Source organism: Chiloscyllium punctatum, chromosome 23, assembly GCF_047496795.1.
Source record: "Chiloscyllium punctatum isolate Juve2018m chromosome 23, sChiPun1.3, whole genome shotgun sequence".
Lineage (NCBI taxonomy): Eukaryota > Metazoa > Chordata > Chondrichthyes > Orectolobiformes > Hemiscylliidae > Chiloscyllium > Chiloscyllium punctatum.
The window spans coordinates 9,247,702-9,274,006 of record NC_092761.1 but is presented as its reverse complement, the minus strand read 5'-3'; the positions used below and the strand labels follow the sequence as shown (position 1 = coordinate 9,274,006).

At 48.3% G+C, this 26,305-nt stretch overlaps 1 long non-coding RNA gene across 3 annotated transcripts in view; it reads left to right on the top strand.

Moving 5' to 3' along the window:
- The window catches only part of LOC140493961 (uncharacterized), a 51,663-nt gene that overhangs the window by 5,927 nt on the left and 19,431 nt on the right, over positions 1-26,305 (top strand). For all 3 annotated transcript variants that reach the window (XR_011963803.1, XR_011963805.1, XR_011963804.1), the window contains exon 3: positions 17,041-17,175. This is a non-coding gene — a long non-coding RNA (uncharacterized lncRNA). The remainder of the gene's footprint in view (positions 1-17,040; positions 17,176-26,305) is intronic.

Here is a 26,305-nt window from a genome sequence, read left to right as displayed (position 1 = left end):
CACCTTCAGACATCCAGGGACTTGTCCCTGTGTTCCTCAGTTCTCCAGGAGGACCTACCCTTCATGATGTATATCATTTGTTTATTAGACTTCCCACAGTGCATTACCTCACAGTGATCAGAAGTAAACTCTGTCTGTCATTACTCTGCTCAGTTTATCATCTGATCGATATCAGACTGCAGCCTGAGTCCATCCCCCTCACTGTGGACAACACCCTCACCTTTCAGGTTATCTGCAGACCTACTAATGTTACCTTCTGCTTTCACATCCGAGTGATTAATGTCCATATTGAACAGCAATAGTTCCAGCACAGATCCCTGTGGTACACCCGCTGGGCAAAGGCTTTCAATCCCAAAACCAACCCTCCACCAATTGTGGACCCAATTTACCAATTTACCTTAAATCCAATGGGATCTTCCCTTTTGGACCAGCCTTCCGTGTGGGACCTCGTCAAAGACCTTAATGAACTCCATATAAACCACATCATCTGCACTGCCCTGATCAATATCAGAGGACAGTCGTCGAGCAAATCCAACCAGACAATCCCGAATGAAATTGTGGGGGTATCCGTTTTTGGCGAATACATTGTATAGGTGTTCTTCTTCCTCTTTTTGTAGTTCTGGTGTACTGCAGTGTGTTATTGCCCTTTTGAACAGTGTCTTGATGCAACTTCGTTTGTGTGTGTTGGGGTGGTTGCTTTAGTAGTTTAGGATTTGGTCTGTGTGTGTGGCTTTCCTGTAAACCTTTGTGGTGAATTCTCCGTTAGTTGTTCTCTGTACCATCACGTCTAAGAATGGGAGTTGGTTGTCCTTTTCTTCCTCTCTAGTGAATCGGATTCTGTGATTGTGGCATTGATGATCCGGTGTGTGTTCTCTATTTCTGTGTTTTTAATGATTACAAAGGTGTCATCCATGTATCTGACCCAGAGTTTGGGTTGAATTTGTGGTAAGACTGTTTGTTCTAATCTTTGCATTACCGCTTCTGCTATGAGTCCAGAGATGGGTGAGCCCATGGGGGTGCTGTTGATTTGTTCATATATTTGGTTGTTGAATGTGAAGTGTGTTGTGAGGCCCAGGTCCAGTAGTTTGAGTATGCCGTCTTTGTTGATAGGTTCAACGTCCTGTTGTCTGTTCTGTATGTCCAGCAGGTTGGCTATTGTTTCTCTGGCTAGGGTTTTGTCGATGGAGGTGATCAGTGCCATTACATCTAATGAGTCCATGGTTTCTTCCTTGTCGCTGTGTATATTTCTGATGATGTCCAAGGATTCCTGTGTCGATTGTACAGAGTGTCTGGATCCACTGATCAGGTGTTTCAGTTTCTGCAGTAGTTCTTTAGCCAGTTTGTGTGATGGTGTCCCTGGTAGTGATACTATGAGTCTGAGTGGGATGTCTGGTTTGTGCACTTTAGGTAGTCCATAGAATCTGGGGATGTTGTTGCTTTCAGTTTTCATTCTCTGTAGGTCAAACATGGTTATCTGTCCGTTTTTATTGTAGGTTTCTCAGTGTCTTGTTTATCCTGTTGGTGAGCTGCGGGGTGGGGTCAAACTCCACACAATTTCATCCACAGATGCCTCAGGGAAAGACAGCGGAACGAAGACATGCCACGACCCAAAGGACTAGCCATACTGCCATACATCAAGAACATTTCTGAACTGACAGCCAGACTACTGCGACTACTTGGACTCATAACAGCACACAAACCAACAGCCACTCTCAGACAACAACTCACCAGGACGAAGGACCCGATACCCAACATGAGCAAAACCAATGTCGTGTACAAAATCCCATGCAAGGACTGCACAAAACACTACATAGGACAAACAGGAAGACAACTAACGATCCATATCCATAAACACCAACTAGCCACGAAACGACACGACCAGCTATCCTTAGTAGCCACACACGCAGACGACAAGCAACGTGAGTTCGACTGGGACAACACTACTATTATAGGACAAGCCAAACAGAGAATAGCCAGGGAATTCCTAGAGGCATGGCACTCATCCACAGATTCAATCAATAAGCACATCGACCTGGACCCGATATATCGACCACTGCAGCAGACAGCTGGAACTGACAACTGCAAGCGGCAGATACAAATCACTATAAATGGCAAAGGAAAGATCATAGAAGCGCTTCACAGGAGGCTCCCTGAGGATGTCCCCTAGACAGGGGACGAAACGTCTGCAACACAAATTCCCAACTCTGTGAACAGAACCACAATAATGAGCACCCGAGCTACAGATCTCCTCACAAACTTTGAAGCCCTTTAGACTCTACAAAGCTCCGTCATGAACAAGCCACCATCTCTCTATTTCGTTTGCCTTCGTCAGTGTCTGCAACTCTCGCTGTATCTTCTAGTAACGTTCTTTAGTTACTGCAGGTCTGCCTAGCTCCCCTGATAACTTGTTTCATCCCTTACAGCTCGCTCAATCACTGTAACACCATCTGCCCTGTCTAATCCTCCTCTTTTCCACTGTCTTCCAGGCCAAACGGCGATCCTGTAAGAGAGCAGTGTGGAATGGGATGTTATAAATCTCAGCTGAGGCTTGAGGCCTTCCATTACCTGGGAGTCACAAGGGGAGAGAACCTGAGCGATTGCAGCACAAAGCGGGAGAATATAAATCAGCAGCGAGGGTCAAGGCCGACTGGGACTTGGATTTGGATAAAAAGCAGAGCAGGAGGCTCGAAATCAGCACCGAGTCACAGAGGGAGTGACCGTGTGAGGGAGCAACTTGGAGCAGGAGCTTGAGGCTGACTCACACCTGGGAGAATATAAATCCGCACTGAGGATCGAGGCCTAGTTGTACCCGGGAGTCACAGAGACGGTGACCCTGTGAGGGAGCAGACTGGAGTGAGATCTGGACGATTACACGTCTGGGAGTCACAGAGACGGTGACCCTGCGAGGGAGCAGACTGGAGTGAGAGCTGGACGATTACACGTCCGAGGACGCACATCCCTGTGTGTGCACGAGTCCCTCCATTGTTCTGTGTTTGTGTGTGTGTGTGTATGCGTGTATGTCCCCTTCCCTCGCTGTGTGTGTGTAACTCTCCTCACTGTGTATGTTTGTCCCTCCCTCGCTGTGTGTGATCATGTCCATCCCTCAGTGTGTGTGCGTGTCCCTCCCTCTGTGTGTGTGTGTGTGTGTGTGTGTGTGTGTGTGTGTTTCTGTGTGTGTATGTCTGCTTGTCACACTCCCTCACTTTGTGTGTGTGTGTGTGTCCCCTCGCTGTGTGTGTGTGTCCCCCCTCTCGCTTTCTGAACACATGTCCCACCCTCGCTGTGTCTGCATGTCTCAACCTCGCTGTTTGTGTGAATGTCCCACCCTCGCTCTGTGTGTGTGTGTGTGCCCCTCTTGCAGTCTGTGAGGGTGTCCTCCACTCGCTCTGTATGTGTGTGTATGCGTATTACTCACTCACTGTATGTCTGTGTGTCCCTCCCTCAGTGTGTGAGTGTGTGTGTGTGTGTGGGCGTGTCCCTCCCTCGCTGCGTGTGGGCGTGTCCCTCCCTCACTGTTTGGGCGTGTTCCCCCCTCGCTGTGTGGGAGCGTGTCACTCCCTCGCTGTGCATGTGTGTATCCCTACCTCGCTGCGTGTCTCAGCAAGCCTCTTGCTTGCTGTGTGTGTGTCCCTCGCTCGCTGTCTGTGTGTGTTTGTGTGTGTGTGTGTGTGTGTGTATGTGTGTGTGCGCGCGTGTCCCTTCCTCGTTGTGTGTGTACGAGTCACACCGTCACAGTATGTATTTGTGTCCCCCTTCACTGCGTGACCTTCACTCGCTGTTTGTGTGTATGTTTCTCTCTTGTTGTGTGCATGTCTCACCCTCGCTCTGTGTGTGTGTGTGTGTGTGTGTGTGTGTGTGCCTCTCCCTCGCTGTGTATGTGTGTGTGTGTGTGTGTGTGTGTGGTCTCACCCTCGCTGTCTGTGTGTGTGTGTGTCCCTCCCTCGCTCTGTGTGTGTGCGTGTCCCTTTGTCCCTTGCTGTGTATGTGTCAGGTCCTGTGTGTGTGTGTGTCCCTCTTGCTGTGCGTGTGTGAGTGCATGTCTCCCCTTGCTGTGTGTGCGTGTCCTTCTCTCCCTTGCTCTGTGTGTGTGTGTGCACGTGTCCCCCTCTTGCTGTGAGTATGTGTCCCTCTTGATGTGTATGTGAGTGTCACTCCCTCACTGTGTGTCTGCGTGTATCCCCTTAACTGTGTGTATGTGTGCGTGTCCCTCTTGCTGCGTGTGTGTGTGCGCGTGGCCCTCCTCGCTGTGTGTGCATGTGTTGCCCCTTCACTATGTGTATGTGTGTGTGTGTCTCCCTCGCTCTGTGTGTGTGTGTGTGTGTGTGTGTGTGTGTGTGGTCCCATCCTCGCTGTCTTTGTGTGTGTGTATGTCCCTCCCTTGCCGTGTATTTGTGTGTCCCTCTCTCACTGTGTGCCTGTGTTTGTCTGCTTGCGCATGCGTGTGTCCCTCCCTTGTTGTGTGTGCGTGTCCCCCTCTTGCTGTGAGGATGTGTGTCCCTCTTGCAGTGTATGTGAGTGTCCCTCCCTCGTTTTGTGTGTGTGTGTGTGTATGTGTCACATCCTCACTGTATATGTTTATGTGTCCCCCCTTCACTGCGTGTCCCTCACTCGCTGTTTGTGTCACTCCATCGCATTGTGTGTATGTTTCTCTCTCTCGCTGTATGTGTGCGTATCCCTTACTCACTCTGCGCGTGTGTTTACGTACGTGTCCTCTGTGTGTGTGTGTGTAATTGTGTCTCCCTCCCATGCTGTGAGTGTGCGGGTCCCCCTCGCTGTGTGTGCGCATATCCCCCTTCGCTGTATCTGTGTGTGTCCCTCCCTCCGTGTGTGTGTGTGTGTCCCTCCCTCGCTCTGTGTGTGTGTGTTTGGTCCCACCCTCGCTGTCTGTGTGTGTCCCTCCCTCTCTGTGTATGTGTGAGTTTCCCCTACTTGCTGTGTGTGTGTGTGTGTGTGTGTGTCCCTCTTGCTGTGCGTGTGTGTGCGTGGCCCACCCTCGCTGCGTGCGAATGTGTCTCCACCTCACTGTGTGTGTGTGTATATATATAATATATATATATATATGTTTTTGCGTGTCCCTCCCTCGCTTTGTGTGTGTGTGCCCCCTTTCAATTTGTGTGCACTTGCCCTCCCCCTCGTGGTGTGTGTGCTTGTCCCTCCTTCGCTGTGTGTCATGCCCTCGCTATGTGTGTGCATGTCACTCCCTTGCTGTGTGTGTGCGCGTGTCCTTCCCACGCTGTGTGTGTCCATGCTCCCTCCCTCGCTGCGTGTTTCAGCGTGTCCCTCCCCCTCTCTGTGTGTGTGTCCCTCGCTCTCTGTGTATGTGCACGTGCATGTCCTTCCCTCACTGTGTGTGCATGTCCTTCCCTGGCTGTGTCTGTGTATGTGTGTCACTTCGTTGCGTGTCCCTCCGTTGCTGTGTGTGTGTGTCCCTTCCTCGCTGTGCATGTGTATACGTGCCCCCTTACTGTGTGTGTGGGTGTCCCTCCCTTGCTTTGTGCGTGTGTGTGTGTGTGCGCCTCTTGCTGTGTGTGCACGTGTCAATCCCTTGCTCTGTGCGTGTGTCCCTCCCTTGCTCTTTGTGCATATCCCCACCATTGTGTGTGTGTCCCTCCTCACTGTGTGTGTGTGTGTGTGTGTGTGTGTGTATGCGCGCGCGTGCATTCCCCCCTTGCTGTGTGTGTGTGTGTCCCTCCTCACTGGGTGTGTGTGTGTCCCTCCTTTGCTCTGTGTGTGTGTGTGTGTGTTTGTGTGTGTGAGAGAGTGTGTCCCTCCCTTGCTGTATGTGTGTGTGTGTGTGTCCCTCTTGCTGTGCATGTGTGTGTGTGTGTTTGTGGCCCTCCCTCGCAGTGTGTGCATGTGTCTCCCCCCTCTCTGTTTGTGCGCGTGTCCCTCTCTTGCTGTGTGTGTGTTTGTGTGTGTATGGGCCTCCCTCACTGTGTGTGTGCGTGCCCCTCTCTCGCTGTGTGTCTGTGTTTGTGTGCTTGAGCATGACCGTGTCCATCCCTCGCTGTATGTACATGTCCCCTCTTGCTGTGAGTATGTGTGACCCTTTTACAGTGTATGTGAGTGTCCTTCCCTCGCTGCGTGTGTGTGTGTATGTGTCTGCGTGTCAATCCCACACTGTGTGCGTGTCCCTCCCTTGCTGTGTATGCGTGAGTTTCCCCCCTTGCTCTGTGTGTGTGTGTGTTTGGCCCTCCCTCGTTGTATAAGCATGTGTGTCCCCCCTCTCTGTGTGTGCACGTGTCCCTCTCTTGCTGTGTGTATGTTTGTGTGTGTCCATGTCCCTCACTGGCTGTGTATGTGTGTGTGTGTCTGTGTATGTGTCCCTCCCTTGCTTTGTGCGTGCGTGTGTGTGTGCGCGCCTCTTGCTGTGTGTGCACGTGTCACTCCCTCACTCTGTGCGTGTGTCCCTCCCTTGCTCTTTGTGTATATCCCCACCATTGTGTGACCGCATCACCCCTCACCGTGTGAGTGCCTGTCCTCCCTTGCTGTGTGTGCATGTGTCCCTCCCTTGCCGTGTCTGTGTGTGTCCCCTCTCGCTGTGTGTGCGTGCCCCCTCTCAAATTCTGTGCACATGCCCTCCCCCCGTTGTGTGTCTGCTTGTCCATCCTTCCCTGTGGGTGTGCGTGTCCCTCCCTTGCTGTTTATGTACGTGTTCCTCTCTCGCTCTGTGCGTTTGTGTATATCCCTCCCTCGCTGTGTGTGTGCATGTCCTTCCCTCGCTGTGTGAGCATGTCCTTCCCTCGCTTTGTGTGTGTCTCTCACTCGCTGCGTGTATGTGTATGTGTCCCTCCCTTGCTGTGCGTGTGTGTGTGTGTGTGTGTGTGTGTGTGTGTGTGTGTGTGTGTGTGTGTGTGTCCCTCCCTTGCTGTGTGTCTGCGGGTAACCCCCTCACTGTGTGTAGTGCGTGTATCCCTCCCACGCTGTGCGTACACGTGTCCCTCCCTTGCTCTGTGTGTGTATCTGTGCGTGTCCCTCCCTCGCTTTGTGTGTGTGTGTGTGTGTGTGTGTGTGTATGTGTGCGTGTCCGTCCCTCGCTTTGTGTGTGAGTGTGTGACCAGCTTGATGTGTGCATGTGTCCCACCCTTGCCATGTCTGTGTGTGCCCCCTCTCAATTTCTGTGCACATGCCCTCCCCCTCGACATGTGTGTGCTTGTCCCTCCTTCGCGGTGTGTGCGTGTCCCTCCCTTGCAGTGTATGTGCGTGTCCCTCCCTCGCTGTGTGTCTGCGTGTATTCCCCTCACCATAAGTGTGTGTGTTTGTCCCTTCCTGGCTGTTTGTGCGCGTCTCTCCCTTTCTCTGGGTGTGTGTGTGTGTGTGTGTGTGTATGTGTGCGTGTCCCTCCTTCGCTTTACGTTTGTGTGTCCCCGTCCCTCGCTGTGTGTATGTGCGCATCCTTCCCTCGCTGTGTGTGTGTCCCTCCCTCGCCGTGTGTCTGTCTGTATTCCCCTCACTGTGTGTGTGTTTGCGTGTCCCTCCCTCCTTTGCTGTGTGTCCCTCCCTCACTGTGTGTGTGCGTGTCCCTCCCTCACTGTGTGTGCGCGTGTCCCTCCCTCGCTGTGTGTGCGCGTGTCCCTCCCTTGCTGTGTGTGTGCGTGTCCCTCCCATGCTGTGTATGTGCATGTCCCCTCCCTCACTGCGTGTCTCCGCGTGTCCCTCCCTCGCTGTGTGTGCATGTCTTTCCCTCACTGTGTCTGTGTGTGTATCTCCCTTCGCTGCGTGTCTGTGCGTGTCCCTCCCGCGCTTTGTGTATGCGTGTGTGTGAGCCTCTCTCTCACTGTGTGCGTGTCCCTCCCTCGCTGTGTGTGTGCATGTCTCTTCCTCGTTGTGTGTGCGTATCCCTTTCTTGCTCTGTGTGTGTGTGTGTGTGTGTGTGTGTGTCCCTCCCTTGCTGTGTGTCTGCGGGTAACCCCCTCACTGTGTGTAGTGCGTGTATCCCTCCCACGCTGTGCGTACACGTGTCCCTCCCTTGCTCTGTGTGTGTATCTGTGCGTGTCCCTCCCTCGCTTTGTGTGTGTGTGTATGTGTGCGTGTCCGTCCCTCGCTTTGTGTGTGAGTGTGTGACCAGCTTAATGTGTGCATGTGTCCCACCCTTGCCATGTCTGTGTGTGCCCCCTCTCAATTTCTGTGCACATGCCCTCCCCCTCGACATGTGTGTGCTTGTCCCTCCGTCGCGGTGTGTGCGTGTCCCTCCCTTGCAGTGTATGTGCTTGTCCCTCCCTCGCTGTGTGTCTGCGTGTATTCCCCTCAACATAAGTGTGTGTGTTTGTCCCTTCCTGGCTGTTTGTGCGCGTCTCTCCCTTTCCCTGGGTGTGTGTGTGTGTGTGTGTGTGTGTGTGTGTGTATGTGTGCGTGTCCCTCCTTCGCTTTACGTTTGTGTGTCCCCGTCCCTCGCTGTGTGTATGTGCGCATCCTTCCCTCGCTGTGTGTGTGTCCCTCCCTCGCCGTGTGTCTGTCTGTATTCCCCTCACTGTGTGTGTGTTTGCGTGTCCCTCCCTCCTTTGCTGTGTGTCCCTCCCTCACTGTGTGTGTGCGTGTCCCTCCCTCACTGTGTGTGTGCATGTCCCTCCCTCGCTTTGTGTGCGCGTGTCCCTCCCTCGCTGTGTGTGCGCGTGTCCCTCCCTTGCTGTGTGTGTGCGTGTCCCTCCCATGCTGTGTATGTGCATGTCCCCTCCCTCACTGCGTGTCTCCGCGTGTCCCTCCCTCGCTGTGTGTGCATGTCTTTCCCTCACTGTGTCTGTGTGTGTATCTCCCTTCGCTGCGTGTCTGTGCGTGTCCCTCCCGCGCTTTGTGTATGCGTGTGTGTGAGCCTCTCTCTCACTGTGTGCGTGTCCCTCCCTCGCTGTGTGTGTGCATGTCTCTTCCTCGTTGTGTGTGCGTATCCCTTTCTTGCTCTGTGTGTGTGTGTGTGTGTGTGCGTGTGTGTGTGTGTGTGTGTGTCCCTCCCTTGCTGTGTGTCTGCGGGTAACCCCCTCACTGTGTGTAGTGCGTGTATCCCTCCCACGCTGTGCGTACACGTGTCCCTCCCTTGCTCTGTGTGTGTATCTGTGCGTGTCCCTCCCTCGCTTTGTGTGTGTGTGTGTGTGTGTGCGTGTCCGTCCCTCGCTTTGTGTGTGAGTGTGTGACCAGCTTGATGTGTGCATGTGTCCCACCCTTGCCATGTCTGTGTGTGCCCCCTCTCAATTTCTGTGCACATGCCCTCCCCCTCGACATGTGTGTGCTTGTCCCTCCTTCGCGGTGTGTGCGTGTCCCTCCCTTGCAGTGTATGTGCTTGTCCCTCCCTCGCTGTGTGTCTGCGTGTATTCCCCTCAACATAAGTGTGTGTGTTTGTCCCTTCCTGGCTGTTTGTGCGCGTCTCTCCCTTTCTCTGGGTGTGTGTGTGTGTGTGTGTGTGTGTGTGTATGTGTGCGTGTCCCTCCTTCGCTTTACGTTTGTGTGTCCCCGTCCCTCGCTGTGTGTATGTGCGCATCCTTCCCTCGCTGTGTGTGTGTCCCTCCCTCGCCGTGTGTCTGTCTGTATTCCCCTCACTGTGTGTGTGTTTGCGTGTCCCTCCCTCCTTTGCTGTGTGTCCCTCCCTCACTGTGTGTGTGCGTGTCCCTCCCTCACTGTGTGTGTGCATGTCCCTCCCTCGCTGTGTGTGCGCGTGTCCCTCCCTCGCTGTGTGTGCGCGTGTCCCTCCCTTGCTGTGTGTGTGCGTGTCCCTCCCATGCTGTGTATGTGCATGTCCCCTCCCTCACTGCGTGTCTCCGCGTGTCCCTCCCTCGCTGTGTGTGCATGTCTTTCCCTCACTGTGTCTGTGTGTGTATCTCCCTTCGCTGCGTGTCTGTGCGTGTCCCTCCCGCGCTTTGTGTATGCGTGTGTGTGAGCCTCTCTCTCGCTGTGTGCGTGTCCCTCCCTCGCTGTGTGTGTGCATGTCTCTTCCTCGTTGTGTGTGTGCATGTCTCTTCCTCGTTGTGTGTGCGTATCCCTTTCTTGCTGTGTGTGTGTGTGTGTGTGTGTGTGTGTGTGTGTGTGTTTCCCTTCGCTGCAGCTCTTTGCGTGTCCCTCCCTCACTGTGTGTGAAAGTGTGTATCCCTCCCTCGGTGTGTGCGTGTGTCCCTCCCTCGCTTTGTGTGTGTGTGCGCGTCCCCCATTGCTGTGTGTGTGCGTGTCCTCCCCTCACTGTGTGTGTGTGTGTGTGTCCTTCCCTCGCTGTGTGTGTGTGTGTGGATGCATGTCCCCCCCTTCGCTGTGTGTGTGCGTGTCCCTCCCTCGCTGTGAGTGTGCTTGTCCCTCCCTCGCTGTGTGTGGGTGTGAGTCCCTCCCTTGCTGTGTGTGTGCTTGTCCCTTCCTCGCTGTCTGCATGTGTGTCCCGGTCTGTGTGTGTGCGTGTCCCTCCCTCACTGTGTGTGTGCATGTCCTCCCCTCACTGTATGTGTGTGTCCTTCCCTCACTGTGTCTGTGTGTGTGTGCGGATGCATGTCCCCCCCTTCGCTGTGTGTGTCCGTGTCCCTCCCTCATTGTATGTGTGTGTGTCCCTCCCTCGCTGCGTGTGTGCGTGTCCCTCCCTCGCTGCATGTGTGCGTGTCCCTCCCTCGCTGCGTGTGTGCGTGTCCCTCCCTCGCTGCGTGTGTGCGTGTCCCTCCCTCGCTGCGTGTGTGCGTGTCCCTCCCTCGCTGCGTGTGTGCGTGTCCCTTCCTCGCTGTGTGTGTCCCTCCCTCGCTGTGTGTCTGCGTGTATCCCCCTCACTGTGTGTGTATGTGCATGTCCTTCCCTCACTGTGTGTCTGCGTGTATGGCCTGGTTGCACACGATGGCGATTCTATTCAGGTTATTGTCCAGCCCTGTCAACCATCCCCATCTCTTACACCTTGCCTTATCCCCAATATTCTCCTTAACACTGTAATCTCCTCCAGACTCGAAAACATTCCTTGTCAATGTAACCTTCTCCAGTCCTTCAAAGATCGATATGTCTGTCACCTCTTCCTGCTTTTAGAACCCTCCCTATAACTATTACCATTTGGTACAGCACTCCCAATCATTGTTCCCTCTTGAAACTCCCATAAACATTTTTATCTCTGAAAACTCATCTGGACTGTCTCAATTTCCCTTTGGCAGTTACATGCTGAGACCTGATCTATATCAGTGAAGTAGTTAAGTCTTGGCAACACTCACTGTTATAATCTCCCTCCAGCCTTACAGCACTGAGGATCTGGAGAAGGTCTTTTCAACCCGACAGCCATCTCTGTGTCTGTAATCTCCTCCACTCCCCATAATACATTCTGTCTGAGCTCCTCTGTAGTCCACTAAACACTCCCTAACACTGTCTGTATCAGTGTAACCTTCTCCAAAAACACAACCTTCCCTATCTGTGTAAATCCCTCCCCCGGTCCCTATCCCTCTCAGCTCCGTCTAACAATACAACCCTCCATGTCTATGTATTCACCTTCAGTCCCTACTCACCTCCCTATCTGTGTAACCTTCTCCATGCATTTTTGCTTCAGTCTCTTCAACTGTCCCTGTCAGTGTAACGTCTTCCAGACGTGAAAACTCTGCTCTTTTTGACTTGCTCAGACCACACAACCCTCACTATCTATAACCTACTCCTGTCTGAGAAACCTACCTCTGCAAATTGCTCCAACTATTCAACTCTCCATAAGCTCCTGCAGCTCTTACATCCCTCCCTATCTACCAAATCTCTTCCAGTCCCTAAACACCAACAGTCTGTGGAGACCCGACCACCATCCCTATCAGTGTAATCTCTCAGGTCTCTGCAGTAATCCTGATCTGTCAAACTCACTTCATGCCTGTGCCTCTCCCAATCCAGTCCCTACAAAACCCACTATCTATTTAACATCATCCTGTCACTATCACCCCCATGTCAATGTAAGCTCCTCCTGTGTCTCCACCATCTACCCATCTCCATAACCTTGTCCAGCTCTTACACCACTATCTGTTTAAACGTCACCCTCCCCTACAACTTCCTCCTGTTTGTGCTATACTCCCTTATCTGTGAAACTGTTTCTGACCGAAATTGTTATCCCAGTCTCTGAAAAGAAATCCAGGTTCCACAGCCTCCATAACCCCCAGAACCTAAGCCTTCCTATGTCGATAACCATCTTCAGTCACGACTCCCCTGCATATCTCAGTTTGTTCTTCCAGTCGATACAAACATCTTTATCTCTGTAATCTGCTCAGTTCCTTAAAACAGTCCCTGTCTGTGATCCAGCCCTGTCCTACAAACATCCTTATCCCTGTAAACTTCTCCATCCCTCCCAACATTCCCATCTCCATGAACCCCTGACAGCCCTACGGCTCTCCACATTTCTGTAACCTCCTGTGGGTCTATGGTCCTCCCTACCTGTGAAACGACCTCCAGTCCCCACGTCCCTCCCAATCTGGGTGCTCTGCTCCAGATCAGACCATTGTTGTCTCTGTAAACACCTCCACTCCTGACAACTCTTCCCATTTGTGTAACCTCGTTCAGACCCCATACTCTCCAGCTTCCTGAATCCTCTTCCTTAATTGCAACCAAAACCACATGTTTATGTAATATTCACCAGTGCTTACACCCTCCCCAACTCAGTAACCTCTTGCAGTCCTAACAAAACACTGAAACTTTGAAACCTCTCATTTCCCTACAATCCTCCCTCCCTCCCTCCTCAAATGCCTTCATCACCATGAAACCTCACAATTACTGAAACCTCCTTTTGGCACTGCAACCCTCCTAATGTCTACAAAATCCTCGTGTCCTGATATCCCTCCCGATCTCTGTAACCCCCACCATCCTCCAGTGTCATTCTGGGGAACATGGCAGAGGAGAGAAGATTTGTCGCGTCTGGACCATATTACAGAGGTTGAATTCTGGGATTTACAGATTTAGTCTTATGTCTGTGAAGTGCAGATTATTGGCGAGGACTCTAAAGACAGGATTTATGACTACTTGGAAAACCATAGTTAAATCAGAGACAGTCAGCATGACTATGAGGTGTAGGTCATGTCCCACAAACCTTATTGAATTCTTTGAGGGTATGACAGAATATGTTGATGGCTCATTCAGAAAAGAAGGATGATTGGGATACAGGGAAATCTGTCTGTCTGGATACAGGATTGGATGGCCCAGAGAAGACAGAGCGTGGCAGCAGATGGACAGTATTGAGCCTGGAGCTCAGTGACCAGTGGGGTTCTGTATCAATCAGCTCTGGGACTCTGCTCTGTGTGATTTTTGTAAATGACTTGGATGTGGATGTTGGAGAGTGGGTTAGTAAGTTTGCCAATCATGCGAAGGTTGGTTGAGTGGTGGGGAATGTGGAGGGCTGTTGTAGATTGCAATGGGACATTGACAGGACGCAGAGCTGGGCTGGAAGTGGCAGATGGAGTTCAATCTGGATAAGTGTGAAGTGATTCATTCTGGAAGGTCGAACTTGAATACAGAATACAGGGTGAACAGCAGAGTACTTGGCAGTGCGGAGGAACAGAGAGATCATGGTGTCCGTGTCCATAGATCCCTCAAGTTGCCAAGCACGTTGATAGGGTTGTTAAAACGTCATATGTTGTATTGGCTTTCCTTAGCAAGGGGATTGATTTGAAGAGTCATGAGGTTTTACTGCATCTTTATAGCGTCCTGGTGAGACCACCCGTGGAATATTGTGTTCAGTTCTGGTCCCCTCTTTACAGGAAGGATATGTAAATTTTAGAGAGGGGACACAGGAGATTTCCCAGGATGCTGCCTGGAATGGAGGGCAGTCCTTATGGAGAAAGGTTGGAGGAGCTGAGGCTTTTCTCATTGGGAGTGAAGAAGGGGGCGGGGCGACCTGGGGAGAGGGGAACAAGGTGATGAGAGGCACAGAGTGAGTGAATAGTGAGAGACGTTTCCTCCTATCGCATAAATGGCTATTACAAGGGGGTGTAATTTTAAGGTGAATGGAGGATGGATAAGAGGATAGAGAATGGTAGGTGGTCGGATGGACTGCCAATGGTGGTGGTAAAATTAGACACATCTGGGACATTTCATAGACTCTTGGACAGACACATGGATAATAGTAAAATGAACGGTATGTAGGTTAGTTTGATCTTACAGTCGGATATAAAGTTGTCATAGCATCATAGCCGAAGGGTCTTGTTCTGTACTGTTCTGTGTTCTACGTTCTGTCTGGTAAACTGGGTAATAAGCTCAGATCAATGTAAAAAGGATATGGCATTCAGGAGGAGCTAGTCACCTGGATACAACATTGGGCTTGATAGTAGGAGACAGAGGGTGATGGGAGACATGTTTATCTGACTGGAGACATGTGACCAGCGGTGTAGTGGGTCCACTGTTGTTTGTCATTTGGATAAATGGATTGGATGGGAATATTGGTTTCCTGGTAAGTAAGCTTCTTGGGTGTCACTGACATTGGTGGTAAAGTGGTTAGTGGAGAAGATTATATGATCCAACAGGATGAACAGTACTGCTGGGATAGTGAGCTGAAGAATAGCAGATGGAGTTTAATTAGATAAAGGTGAAGTGTTCCATTTTGGTGAAACACACCTGGGTGGGACTTGTCCATTTAATGTTCGGGCCCTGGGTAGTGTTGTCAGTCAGTGACCCAGGGAGATAGGCTGGTGAAGCAGGAGTTTGGGATGGTTATCTTCATTAGCAGAGCATTGAGAGTAGGAAAGACATTGGTGGGGCTATCATAAAAACATTGTTGTTCAGTCGGAAGAACACACCTGGTTCACTTGCCTCATTTAGTGAAGGACATCTGACATTCTAACCTGGTCTGGTCGACATGTGACTCCAGATCCACAGCAATATGACTGACTCTGAGCTACCCTCTGGGTAATTAGCAGTGGGGTCAAAGAATGTTGTTGCAATCAGTGACACCTACATCCCATGAATGAATAAATAAAAAATACATATGTCCCTCCGTACCTCTGCAAACCCCTCCAGCTGCAGAAATCCGTACTGGCTTTGTAACACCATTCAGGCCCTGAGCACTCTCTGTAACACTCTCACCACCTCCAGCACCTTCACCTCTCCCTGTTCCTATTGTGTCATTAAACCTTGACAATGATTCCTCTTCCCACAGCCCTCCTCCTGCGAGCAGACCCTTTGCACTCCATTTAACATTTACTCCTAAAGCGCACTCTCACTTCAGGATTTAAGTATTTTGTGGTGATCTTCTCAGCCTCATAATCAAGTATGATCCCTTTTGTCCTGAGTGAGGGACCAGTGGGGATTTCTTGCTGAGGTTTTTACTGTTTCAATGGAGTGTCCTTTTGTTGAGTGTGTTATACTGTTCCTTTAAATGTTCCTTCACTGTCCATTTACAGACACATGTTTCACTCTGTTTAGCGTGTTCACCTTGGTCAGTTCTCTCAAACTCATGTAATTGACTATTTTTGTTTCTAGTTGTAGCTTGTCCTTTCTGTGATTCACTCTAAAACTTTATGTTTATTTAAACTGCACTTTCTCACAATTTCCCAGAGGATCTCTCCAGGTGACATTACTCATTCACTAAGTTACATCACACAACAGTCGCTCTGAAATAGTTACGTCCCTAGTCAGTTGCACAATGTGTTATTCAAAGAAACACTGAAAAAAAATTCTCTGAACTCTTCTTCCAATATCACTCTTGTCAGTGTGAATGTCCGAGATTTTGGGAATATTGATGTTTCCCTAAGTTATCACAATGCTTTTATTAAAAATTCTAATTGATTCCTGTTTATTGCAGTGATGAACAATGAAATGCTGTTCGGTGGCTAAAACTGTTCTGCTGCTTGTGTCCTTGGCAAGTAGTAGCCAGAATTTACATTCAGACTTTACTCTACTTCAAAATCTGATGCCAAATGCTTTCTCTGTAATGCCTTTGGTATCCATTATTGTTAGTGTTACCCATTTTGCCTGAGTTTCCACAAGCTTGTGAACCATTGAATATTTATGCTCCACCTTCTGTTCGCCCTGTAACCATGTCTCATTGCTGTCTAAATCCCTTTTATCTCTGTGTCACAAATCCATCGACCTTATTGCAGAGACTTTGTCCATTCCAAACAAAACATAATTTACTCTTTCTCACAATTTCCTGTCACAACCCGATTCACTGATGTACAGTTTTAACTAAACTTTCCCGTTCCTTTTCTGCTTGTCTTCAGTCACATTCCCACGCTGTTCTGATGCGTCACCTTTTCTCTTTGGATTTGGAAAGCTCCTTTCACCTGGACCCTGCCCCTGCATCCTCTCTGTCAGTTTACAGCCCTGTCCATAAACCTACCGACATGATTGGCCAGGACACTGGTCCCATCGTGGTTCCAGTGGGGCCCAGTGTAACGGGATTGCTTTTATTAACTCGTGGGATGTTAGTGTCTCTGGCTGACCAGCCTCTCTTGCCCAGTCCTAGCTGCCCTTGGGCTGAGTAACTTGCTTGGCCATTTTAGAGGGTAATTAAGAGGCAAACGCTTTGCTGTGGGTATGTCGTGTAGACCACGTGAGAATAGCAGATGTCCTTCTCGAAATGACAAATGTTTGGATTTTTTGTTCATTGGCAATTGTCTCATAGTTATTTATGGATTATTAATTATTATCTTTAAAATTATTGATTTCTGATGGTGTGATTCAAACTTGTCTCCCGTGAACATTAGCTGAGGTTTTGGATACATGCTCTAGCAATAATGCCACTAGGCCATCACTTCACCTGCTCACTGGTTGCTCATTCCTGACCAGTTATACCGTCATGAAGCAGAACCCCTTCTTCCTACACAATTGTTTGATTCTAAAACCTTCTGACATGATTGTTTGAACCTGATACCTTCCAGCACTCTGGTGATATCACTCAGTATCTCTCCATATGGTATCCCTCACTGTATGGGACTAATTGCTGCCTCTGTCAATGCCCCTCGCTCTTATAGCCACTCCAGATCCTGAATCAACAGAATTCTCCACCCCAGAGAGATGCAGCAGCACAGGCCAGGGACGGAATCTGGGATTTTACAGATCTCTGTTTTACTCAGGACCATTTTCCATGTGTAACTCTCACTACATCAGTATAAATTCCCATTCTGTCTATTTGTCTGTCTCCTGTAGGTGCTCAGGAAGATCCTGACTCAATAGACTTCCCAACTGCTGGGTGTCTCGTCCATCATCACATTGAAGATGGTTGGTCAGCCAGAGAGACAAAGGGCAGGGAGATCTGGAGCCTTCAATAAATCCTGCAGTGAGGTAAGATCACTCAGTGCAGAGAGCAATGAGAGGGCTCCAAACATCGGCTATCAAGACATGACATAGATACAGTTCTGGAGGGGGAGCAGAGTACAGACACACCTCAGTCTCAATCACCACCCCTGCAGTAAGTTTTGTTGTACAGAGACCGCATCGGGGTGTCACAGTTATCAATCCAGGCCTGTGCTGTCTTAGTGAGCATCAGTACAACAGAAGGGAAAGCAGGCTTCCCAAGAGAGAGTGGGAATGCTGCCTGGGATCTTTCTGTTCTGTATTTCCCTCTCCAACACTGTATCTATGGCATGGTGAAGACCGATGTCTTCAATAATTTTTAACTCCTGTAACAGTTCCTGTCCCTGTAGCCTCCTCTCTTCCCGATTGTCCCTCCACAGATTTGAAATGTATTGCATTCCAGACTATCATCCCTATCACTGTAATTTGCTTCAGTGTCTACAGTGTGCCTTATCTCTGTAGTCTCTTCCTCCAATGACAGAGTCATGCAGAACAGAAACAGAACCTTTACTTTGATCCAACTAGTCGATGCTGAAGATGGTTCCTGAACGGGTCACCTTTCTTTGCAATTGGCTCATATCCCTTCAAGCCTTCTCCTCTCCATGTATCTACCTAAAATGTCTTTTCCATGTTGTCATTGTGCTTCTCTCCATCACTTCCCCTGGCAACTTATTCAATATGTGCACCATGGTCTCTGTGAAAAATGTCCTTCTCTGATCCCTTTTAAGTCTTCCCTCTCCCACCTCATATTTCTGCCCTCTAGTTATGGACTCCCCTACCCTGGGATAGAGACCTTCACTATTCACGTTACCTGTACCCCTCATGGTTTATAAAGCTTTTTAAGGTCACCCCTCAGCCACCTATGCCAAATGGAAATACGCAGGACAATAATATAAATATTTCTGCTCGTTTCCCTGCCACTACTTTGCTACAATGTTCTGGGATACAGTTGTTCAGGACCTTCAGGCTTTTTCTACTTTTGAGTTCTTCGACATCCAACACCACCTCTCCTGTAATGGGGACTCTTTACAAGACATCACTGTTTCTCTCCCTTTGTTTCCTAGTCTTTGTCCACAGTATGTTCTGACATGAAATATTCATTTAGGGTCTCGCCCATCTCCTGTGGTTCCACACCTGAGCGGCCTTATTGTCTCTCTCGTTGCTTTTTTTGTGCTTGTATGCTGTAGAATTTCCTTGCATTCTCCTTAACCTTATCTGCCAAAGCTATCTCATTCCCACTGTTGTGCATTCCAGCTTATCCACCTTATCCGTGTAAGTCAAACCCTCCAGTATCAATAACATCTTCGTCAATCTTTGCTCCGTGTACAGTTTCAGAAAATGCTTCCTAAATCGGGATGATCAGAATTCTCCACAGTGCTCCAACTGGGGACCCAGCAATGTCTTGTCCAGCCGTATCATGATGGACCAACTCAGGTATTCAATGCTCTGACCCATGATGGTAAGTGTGTCTCATCCGCTTTCACCACCCCTGTCCACCCGTGACACCGCTTACAAGGAACAATGTCACTGCACCCCTTGGTCTCACTGTCTGTTCGACAGCATTGAACAGGGCCCTACCATTAACAGTGTTAGTCGTCCCTGTTTTGTCTTAACAAAATCCATTAATTAAAATCCATCTTTCATTCCTTGACCCACTTGTCCAGTTGATCAAGAGCCTCTTCGATAACTGTCTTCACTCCCCACTGTAACACTTATTTAGCTTACTAACAATGATTCCTATATTCTCGTTTATGTAAATAATGCACATGTGGCCCAGCACCAATCCTTATGGCACACCGCTGGTCAGAGCCTCCAGTCCACACGACAAACCTCTCCCACTACCCTCTGTCTCCTACTGTCAAGCCCATTTTGTGTCCGTTTGTATCGCTCTCCCTGATCCCATGTGATCTAACCTTACTAACCAGTGCACCACGATAAACCCTGTCAAAGGCCTTGCTGAAGTCAGGATAGACAATGTCTACTGCTCTGTCTTTGTCTATCTTCTTAATCATCTCTTCGACAAACTCAGTCATGTTTTTGAGACACTACCTTGTATGCACAAAGCTGTGCTGACGATCCTTAATCAATCATTACCTTTCCAAATGCATGTAACTGCTGTCCCGCAGAATCGCTTCCAACAACATTCGCACAACGTACATCAAGCTAATTGGTCTTTAGGTCCCTGGCTTTCCCTCGCAGCCTTTCTTAAATACTGGAACAGCATTAGTCACTCTCCAGACTCTCAGCTCATTACCTGTAGCTGTCTTTGATAGAAATATCTCTCTAAGGTACCCCGCAATTTCTTCCCTAACTTCCCTCCCCCCCCCCCGCCCCCCACAAATGTCATGGGATCCACCTGATTAGTTCCGAGAAAGTTGTCTACTTTTTATGTGATTTAAAACCTTCAGCACCTCCTGTTCGCCAATGGGGACTCTTGTGAAGACATCACTGTTTATTTCCCTGACTTCCCCGGAGTTTCTCCACAGTAAGTTCTGACGTGACATTTATGTTCAAACTAATAGAATTATGGTGATTTTGCCAAAGTGCTCCCCTACAAACACTTCAGTCCCTTTCCCTACTTTTGTTTCCCAAGGGGAGGTCAGGTTTTATCCCTTTCTGCAGTCAGGCCATTTCCATATTGACTGAGACAGTTTTCTTGAACATTCTGAATGAATTCCTCCCATCCAAGCTGTATACGTTATGGCAGTCCCAGTCTGGGTATGGAAAGTTAAAATCTCCAACCATTAAAGACCTATTATTGTTAGATATCTGAGATCTCCTGATATATTTACTGCTCTATTTCCCGTTGACTATTGGGGGCCTGTAACACAGTCATATCAAAGTGATGATTCATTCTCCTTTCTCAGTTCCACTAAGAAAATTTCACTGGCGATCCCCAGACATATCCTCTCTAAATGCTGCAGTGATTTTTTTTCACTAATCAAGAACTCCACTCTCCCTCCACTTTTGCTTCCTGTTCTGTCCTTCCTATAACATCTGTCCCTGGAACATTGAGCTGCCGGTAATGTCCCTCCCTCAGCTGTTGTTCTATAATACCTGTGATATTTCAGTCCCATGTTCCCATCCTATGCCATGCACTCATCTGCCATATCTGTCAGGCCTTTTACATCAAAGTAAGTGCAGTTTAATTGATCGGTTTTCCCTCATTGCCTGCTCTGCTCTTGTCTGCCTTATCGACTGAAATGACTCTTTGAAATTCAGTCCCATCTTCAACCTTCAGACTGTAGCCTGAGACCATCCCCCTCACTGTGGATAACACCCTCGCCATTCATGTCATCTGTAAACCTTCTGCTATCACATCCAACTCATTAATGTACATAATAAACAGCGATGGTTCCTGCACAGATCCCTGTGGTACATCCGCTGGTGAAAGGCTTCTCATCACAGAAACAACCCTCCACCAGCTTTGGATCCAATTTGCCAACTTGCCTTGGAGCCCAGTGGCTCTTCCCTTTTGGAACAGCCTTCCATGTGGGACCTTGTCAAAGGCCTTAATGAACTCCCTGGAACCCACATCATCTGCACTGACCTCATCAACATTTTCAATCGTAATTTCAAAGAAAATTCAGCTGAATTCATCAGACAGGATCTTGCTTTACCAAATCCGTGCTGACTATTCCTAATTGTTTCCTGCCTTTCCAGTTATTGATTCAAACTGTCCCTCAGAATTGTTCCCAGTAATTTCCCTCCCCCTGCTGTCAGACTATCTGCTCTGTAATTACCTGGCCTTTCCTTTGGGTCCAGTGACTACAACTGTCTTCGTTTTAACATAGTTATGGAAAAAAGATCAGACAGGTCCACAGATTAAGGTGTGAAACTGGAGCAGGGCCAGATTTGGGGCCATGAGGCAGGATCGAGCGAGGTCGATTGTGTGAATTAAAACTCACACAACACCAGGTTATAGTTCAACAGTTTTATTTTGAAGCACTAGCTTTCGAAGCGCAGGTGATCATCCAAAAATATGAAAGGATTAAACAAAATTTGTTTGATATTCCATTCCATGACACTGCTATCCTGTTGCTATAAATTATGAGCCTGATGATCGTGCTCCACAACCACCTGATGAAGTAGCGCTCCAAAACCTGGTGCCTCCAGATAAACCCGCTGGACTGTAAGCTGGTGTTGTGTGATTTTTAGCGTTGTACACTCCAGTCCAACACCAGCTCCTCCACATTATGACTGCCATCAATTGGGCGAGTCTGTTTAAAGGAAAATGAATGACTGGCAAACGGGAAGCTTTTAAAAATGTGATCTCAAGAATCCAGGGCCAGTATATCCCTGTTAGAGTGAAGGGAAAATCTGGCAGGTTCAGGGATTCCTGGCTGATGAGGGATATTGAGGCTCTGTTCAGGAAAAAGAAAAGAATACATAGAGTTTAAGCTATTCATATCTTCTTCCAGTCCTAAAGACATGATCAATCTCAGGTCCCTGCAGCACTCCTGATCTGTAGAACTCACTGCAATGCCTGTGACTATCTGATCCAGTTCCGAAAAGACTCACTATCTGTGTAACATCCTCCATTGCCTATCACCCATCCTGTCAATGTCAGGTCTTCCAGTCTGTCCATCATCTACTCATCTCCATAACCTTCTCCATCTCTTACACCCCGATCTGTGTAAATGTCACCTTTCCCTTCAAACATTCCACTTTGACCAAACTGCATGATATTACTAATGCTCCCTTATCTGTGAAACTGTCTCCAACCAAAATGGATGTCCTTATCTCCCGATAAAATTGTCAGACACCACCCCCTTTATACCTAAATAACCCCCAGAACCTAAGCCTTTGAATAACTATAACCATCTTCAGTCACGATTGCCCTCCACATATCTGCTTGTTCTTTTAATTTATAAAACCGTCTAGATTTCTGTAATCTGCTCCATTCACCTAAAACATTCCTGTCTGTGCAAACCACCCCATCCTACCACCATCCTTATGCCTGTAACTGCTTCATCCCTCCCAACCTCCCCATCTCCATGAACTCCTGTAGGCCCTACAGCTCTCCACATTTCTGTAACACCTTGTGGCTCTCTGGTCCTCCATCCCTGTGAAACCACCTCCAGCCCTTACACCCCTCCCAGTCTGGGTCGTCTGCTCCAGATCAGACCATTGCTGTCTCTGTTACCTCCTGACAATCCGAGCACACCTTCCTGTTTGTGTCTCTTCATTCAGATCCCATCTCTCCAGCTTTTTGAAACCCCTTGGTGCCATTGTGAGCCTCCTTATTTAGAATATAGAGCAGTACAGCACAGTGCAGGCCCTTCGGCCCTCGACGTTGCACTGACCTTTTATCCTACTCTCAGATTATACTAAACTACAGACCCTACATTTTACTATCATCCATGTGCCTAACTAAGTGTTGCATAAATGGCCCTAATGTATTGGACTCCATTACAAATGTTGGCGGTGCATTCCATGCATCTGTCACTCTGTGTAAAAAAAAACCGTCACACGTTTCCTGTAAAACTTTCTCCAATCACCTTCCATTTATTTCCCCTCGTTATAGCCATTTGTGCAAATGGAAAATTATCTGGTTATCCTCTCTATTGAGGCCTCAAATCATCTCGTTCACTTCTATCAAGTCACTTCTCATCCTTTTTCATTCCAATGAGAAAAGCTCTACTTCTCTCAATCTTTCTTCATTGGACCTCCACTCCTGATAAATCTCCTCTGCACCCTCTCTAAAGCTTCCACATCTTTCTGATAATGAGGCAACCAGAACTGAACACAATATACCAAAAGTTCTCTAAGCAGGGCTTGATAGAGCTGCAGCATAACTTCGTGGAACTTAAATTCAATCCCCCTGCTAATGAAAGCCAACACACCATACACCCTCTGAACAAGGCAATCAACTTGACTGACAACATTGAGGGATGTATGGACGTGGACTTCATGATTCTTCTGTTCCTCCACACTGTCAAGAATCCTGCCTTTCACCTTGTAAAGGTTGTCTGTGGAATCCTGCAATCTTAAACCCTCCCTATCTTGGTAACTTTCTCTGATCCCTACAACTTTCGTAAACAGTGAAGCCTCTTCATGTCCCGACAATCCTCCTTCACTCTGAAACCTCCTTTATTCGCATCAACCCTCAAAAGTCCTGAAGCCTCTTTATTTTTAACCACAGCAGTATTCCTACTATCTGCAACACCCTCCCATCCTGATATCATTCACTGTCTCTGTAACCCCCATCACCCTCCAGTCCCCACTGGGGACCATTGCAGAGGAAGGAAGGGTTGTCGAGTCTGGGTCATGTTACAGAAGTGGGAAGGGCCGCAGAACCTGGAGGATGGTACAAATGTATGAAGGGACATGGATCCTGCAGGAAGCTAGAGAGAGCTGGATTCATAGAACCTGCAGGATGGGACCGAGAATGGGTTGTGGAACCTGAAGGATATTACAATTTGAATGACTGACTCTTTTTGATCGGACTATTGGGCTGATCTCGCTGTCCTATTTATGCAGATATTTACCATAATGACTGTGCACAGCTTCAGATTCCCAGGTTCGGAGATGTGAGCTCAGATGTGAATCTATTTGCCCATTCTGTCTGTGTGCCTGACACTGACCTGGTGCTGCTCTGGTAGAAAGCACTCTCCGTGTATATCTACATGACTGACCAGAGCTCACCACATCAAAGCCTTTGTTTGGAATGTTCTTTTTTTCATTATTTTCAAATGGCAATTTCGCGAGATGCAGTAATTGGGGAGTTTCCATTTTGAAAGAATGAAACCTTTACTATTGGAAATTGGGAAGCCTTCCAAAATGAGATAATGGCAGTCCAGAGACTGTATACAGTGTTCCTGTGAGGGTGAAAGGAAAGGCTGGTAAGGTGTAGGGAATGCTGGATGATGAGAAAAGTTCAGAAAAAGAAGTAAGCATATGTCAGGTACAGACAGGAGATCTCCCAACGTATTTGTTCCTCAGTCTGCCACAGATTATTCAGGGTCAGGACACTCTTATCAAAGTGATGACCCATTCTTATTTCACAGTTCCACTAACACAGTAGCCGATCCCATAGGACTGTCCTCTCTAAGTATTGGTGTGATGTTTCATGCAATCAAATCCCACCACCACTCGTCTTTCTTCTCTTGCCAACCCTTTTATGCTTCCTGTGGTGTCTCTACCTTGAAACAATGATTTGTTGGTCCTGTCCCTCCCTCAGCAGTGTTTCTGTAATGATTTGATTAGATTAGTTTACTTAGTGTGGAAACAGGCTCTTTGGTCCAAAAAGTCTACACTGACCCTCCGAAGAGCAACCCACCCAGACCCATTCCCCTACATTTACATCTTCACCTAACACTACGGGCAACTTAGCATAGCCAATTCACCTAAACTGCACATCTTTGCGACTGTGGGAGGAAACCAGAGCACCCGGAGGAAACCCACGCAGACACGGGGAGAATGTGTATATTCCACACAGATAGTAGCACAATGATAACTATAATCTTCCAGTCCCATATTTCCTTCCATCCCCGCGATCATCTTCCTTAGCTATCAGGCCCCTTGCATTGAAATAAATGCAGATTAATCATCAGTTGTTCCCTATTCCCTCCTATGTTCTTGCCTGCCTTGTCTGTTGAAATTGCTCTCTTTAACTTGTGTATCAGGCTCAATCTTCTTTCTGTCTTTATGACAGTTTAAGGTCCAAACCCCTGCCAGACTAGTTTATGTCCTCTCAAGCTGCTCCAGTAATTTGCCCCACCAGAATGTTGGTCCTCATCCCACCCCCAGGTCAGGACCATTCCCCACCCTGTCTCCCTGTGCTGATACCTTCAGGGATCTATGGACTTGTCCACCAAGGTACCTGTGTTCCTCAGTACTCCACAAGGACCTACCGTTCATTATGTCTGTCCGTCGCTTATCATTCCTCCCACAGGGTATTATCTCACTTCGATCACTACTAAATCCTGTTCAAATTATCTACTGAAAGACATTGGACTCTAGACTGAGATCATCCGCCTCACTGTGGACAAAACCTCACCTTTCATGTCATTTGCGAGCCTACTAATGGTTCATTCTGCTTTCACATCTCAGTTATTAATGCATATCATAAACAGCAATGATTCCTGCACAGATCCCTGTGGTACACCCACTGGTGAAGGAATTTCAAACACGAAGCAGTCTGTCCATCAATTGTCGATCCAATTTACCAACTTGCCTTGGACCCCAATGGCTCTTTACTTTTGGATCAGCCTTCCGTGTGTGAACTTGTCAAAGGCCTTATTCAATTCCATTTAACATCTGCACTCCCCTCATCAATACTTGTAGACACCATTTCAAAAAACTCCACTGAATTTCTCAGACAGTACCTTCCTCTCCCAAATCTGTGAGGATTGAGCCGAGATGATCCTTACCTTTGTAAGTGTTGATTCATCCTCAGAATTGTTTCCAATAATTTCCCTCCCCCTGATGTCAGACTATCTGCTCTGTAATTACCTGGCCTATCCCTGCTGCCCTTCTTAAACAGAGGAACTACATTAGCTATCCTCCAGGCATTCGGCACTTCACATGTGGCCAGAAAACTATTAAATATATCCACCAGGGCCTCAGCAACCACCTCCCTTACCTCCCATAACAGCCTGGGATACATTTTATCGGGCACTGGGGATTTCTCCAGCTTTATGCCTATGAGAACATATAATACCTCCTCCGTATTGATCTTAACATATTCTCGAACCTCACCATCCCAAATAAAATCCATGGCTACAATGCCTTTCTCCTGTGTGAATACAGGTGAGAATTATCCATTGAAGACCTCACCTAGTTCCTCTGGCTCCATGCACAGATTGTCTCTTTGGTTTCTAACAGACCTCACTATTTCCTCAGTAATCCTCATATTCTAAACATACTGATAAAATACCTTGTGACTGTTCCTTAATAGTATCTGACAAAGATATTTTATGGTAATTGTGTGTCCCTCATTTCTAAGGATATCCTTGCAGTCCCTAAAGGTTTGAATGGCTTCACCTGGTTTTATTGCACGGTGTTTTCTTTATCAAACTCACGATGTCGCTTGATCAGTATTCACTGGATTTGCTGCCTTTTCTATTCCTTCATCAGGAACACACTGGCCCTGAATTCTCACTGTATCACTTTA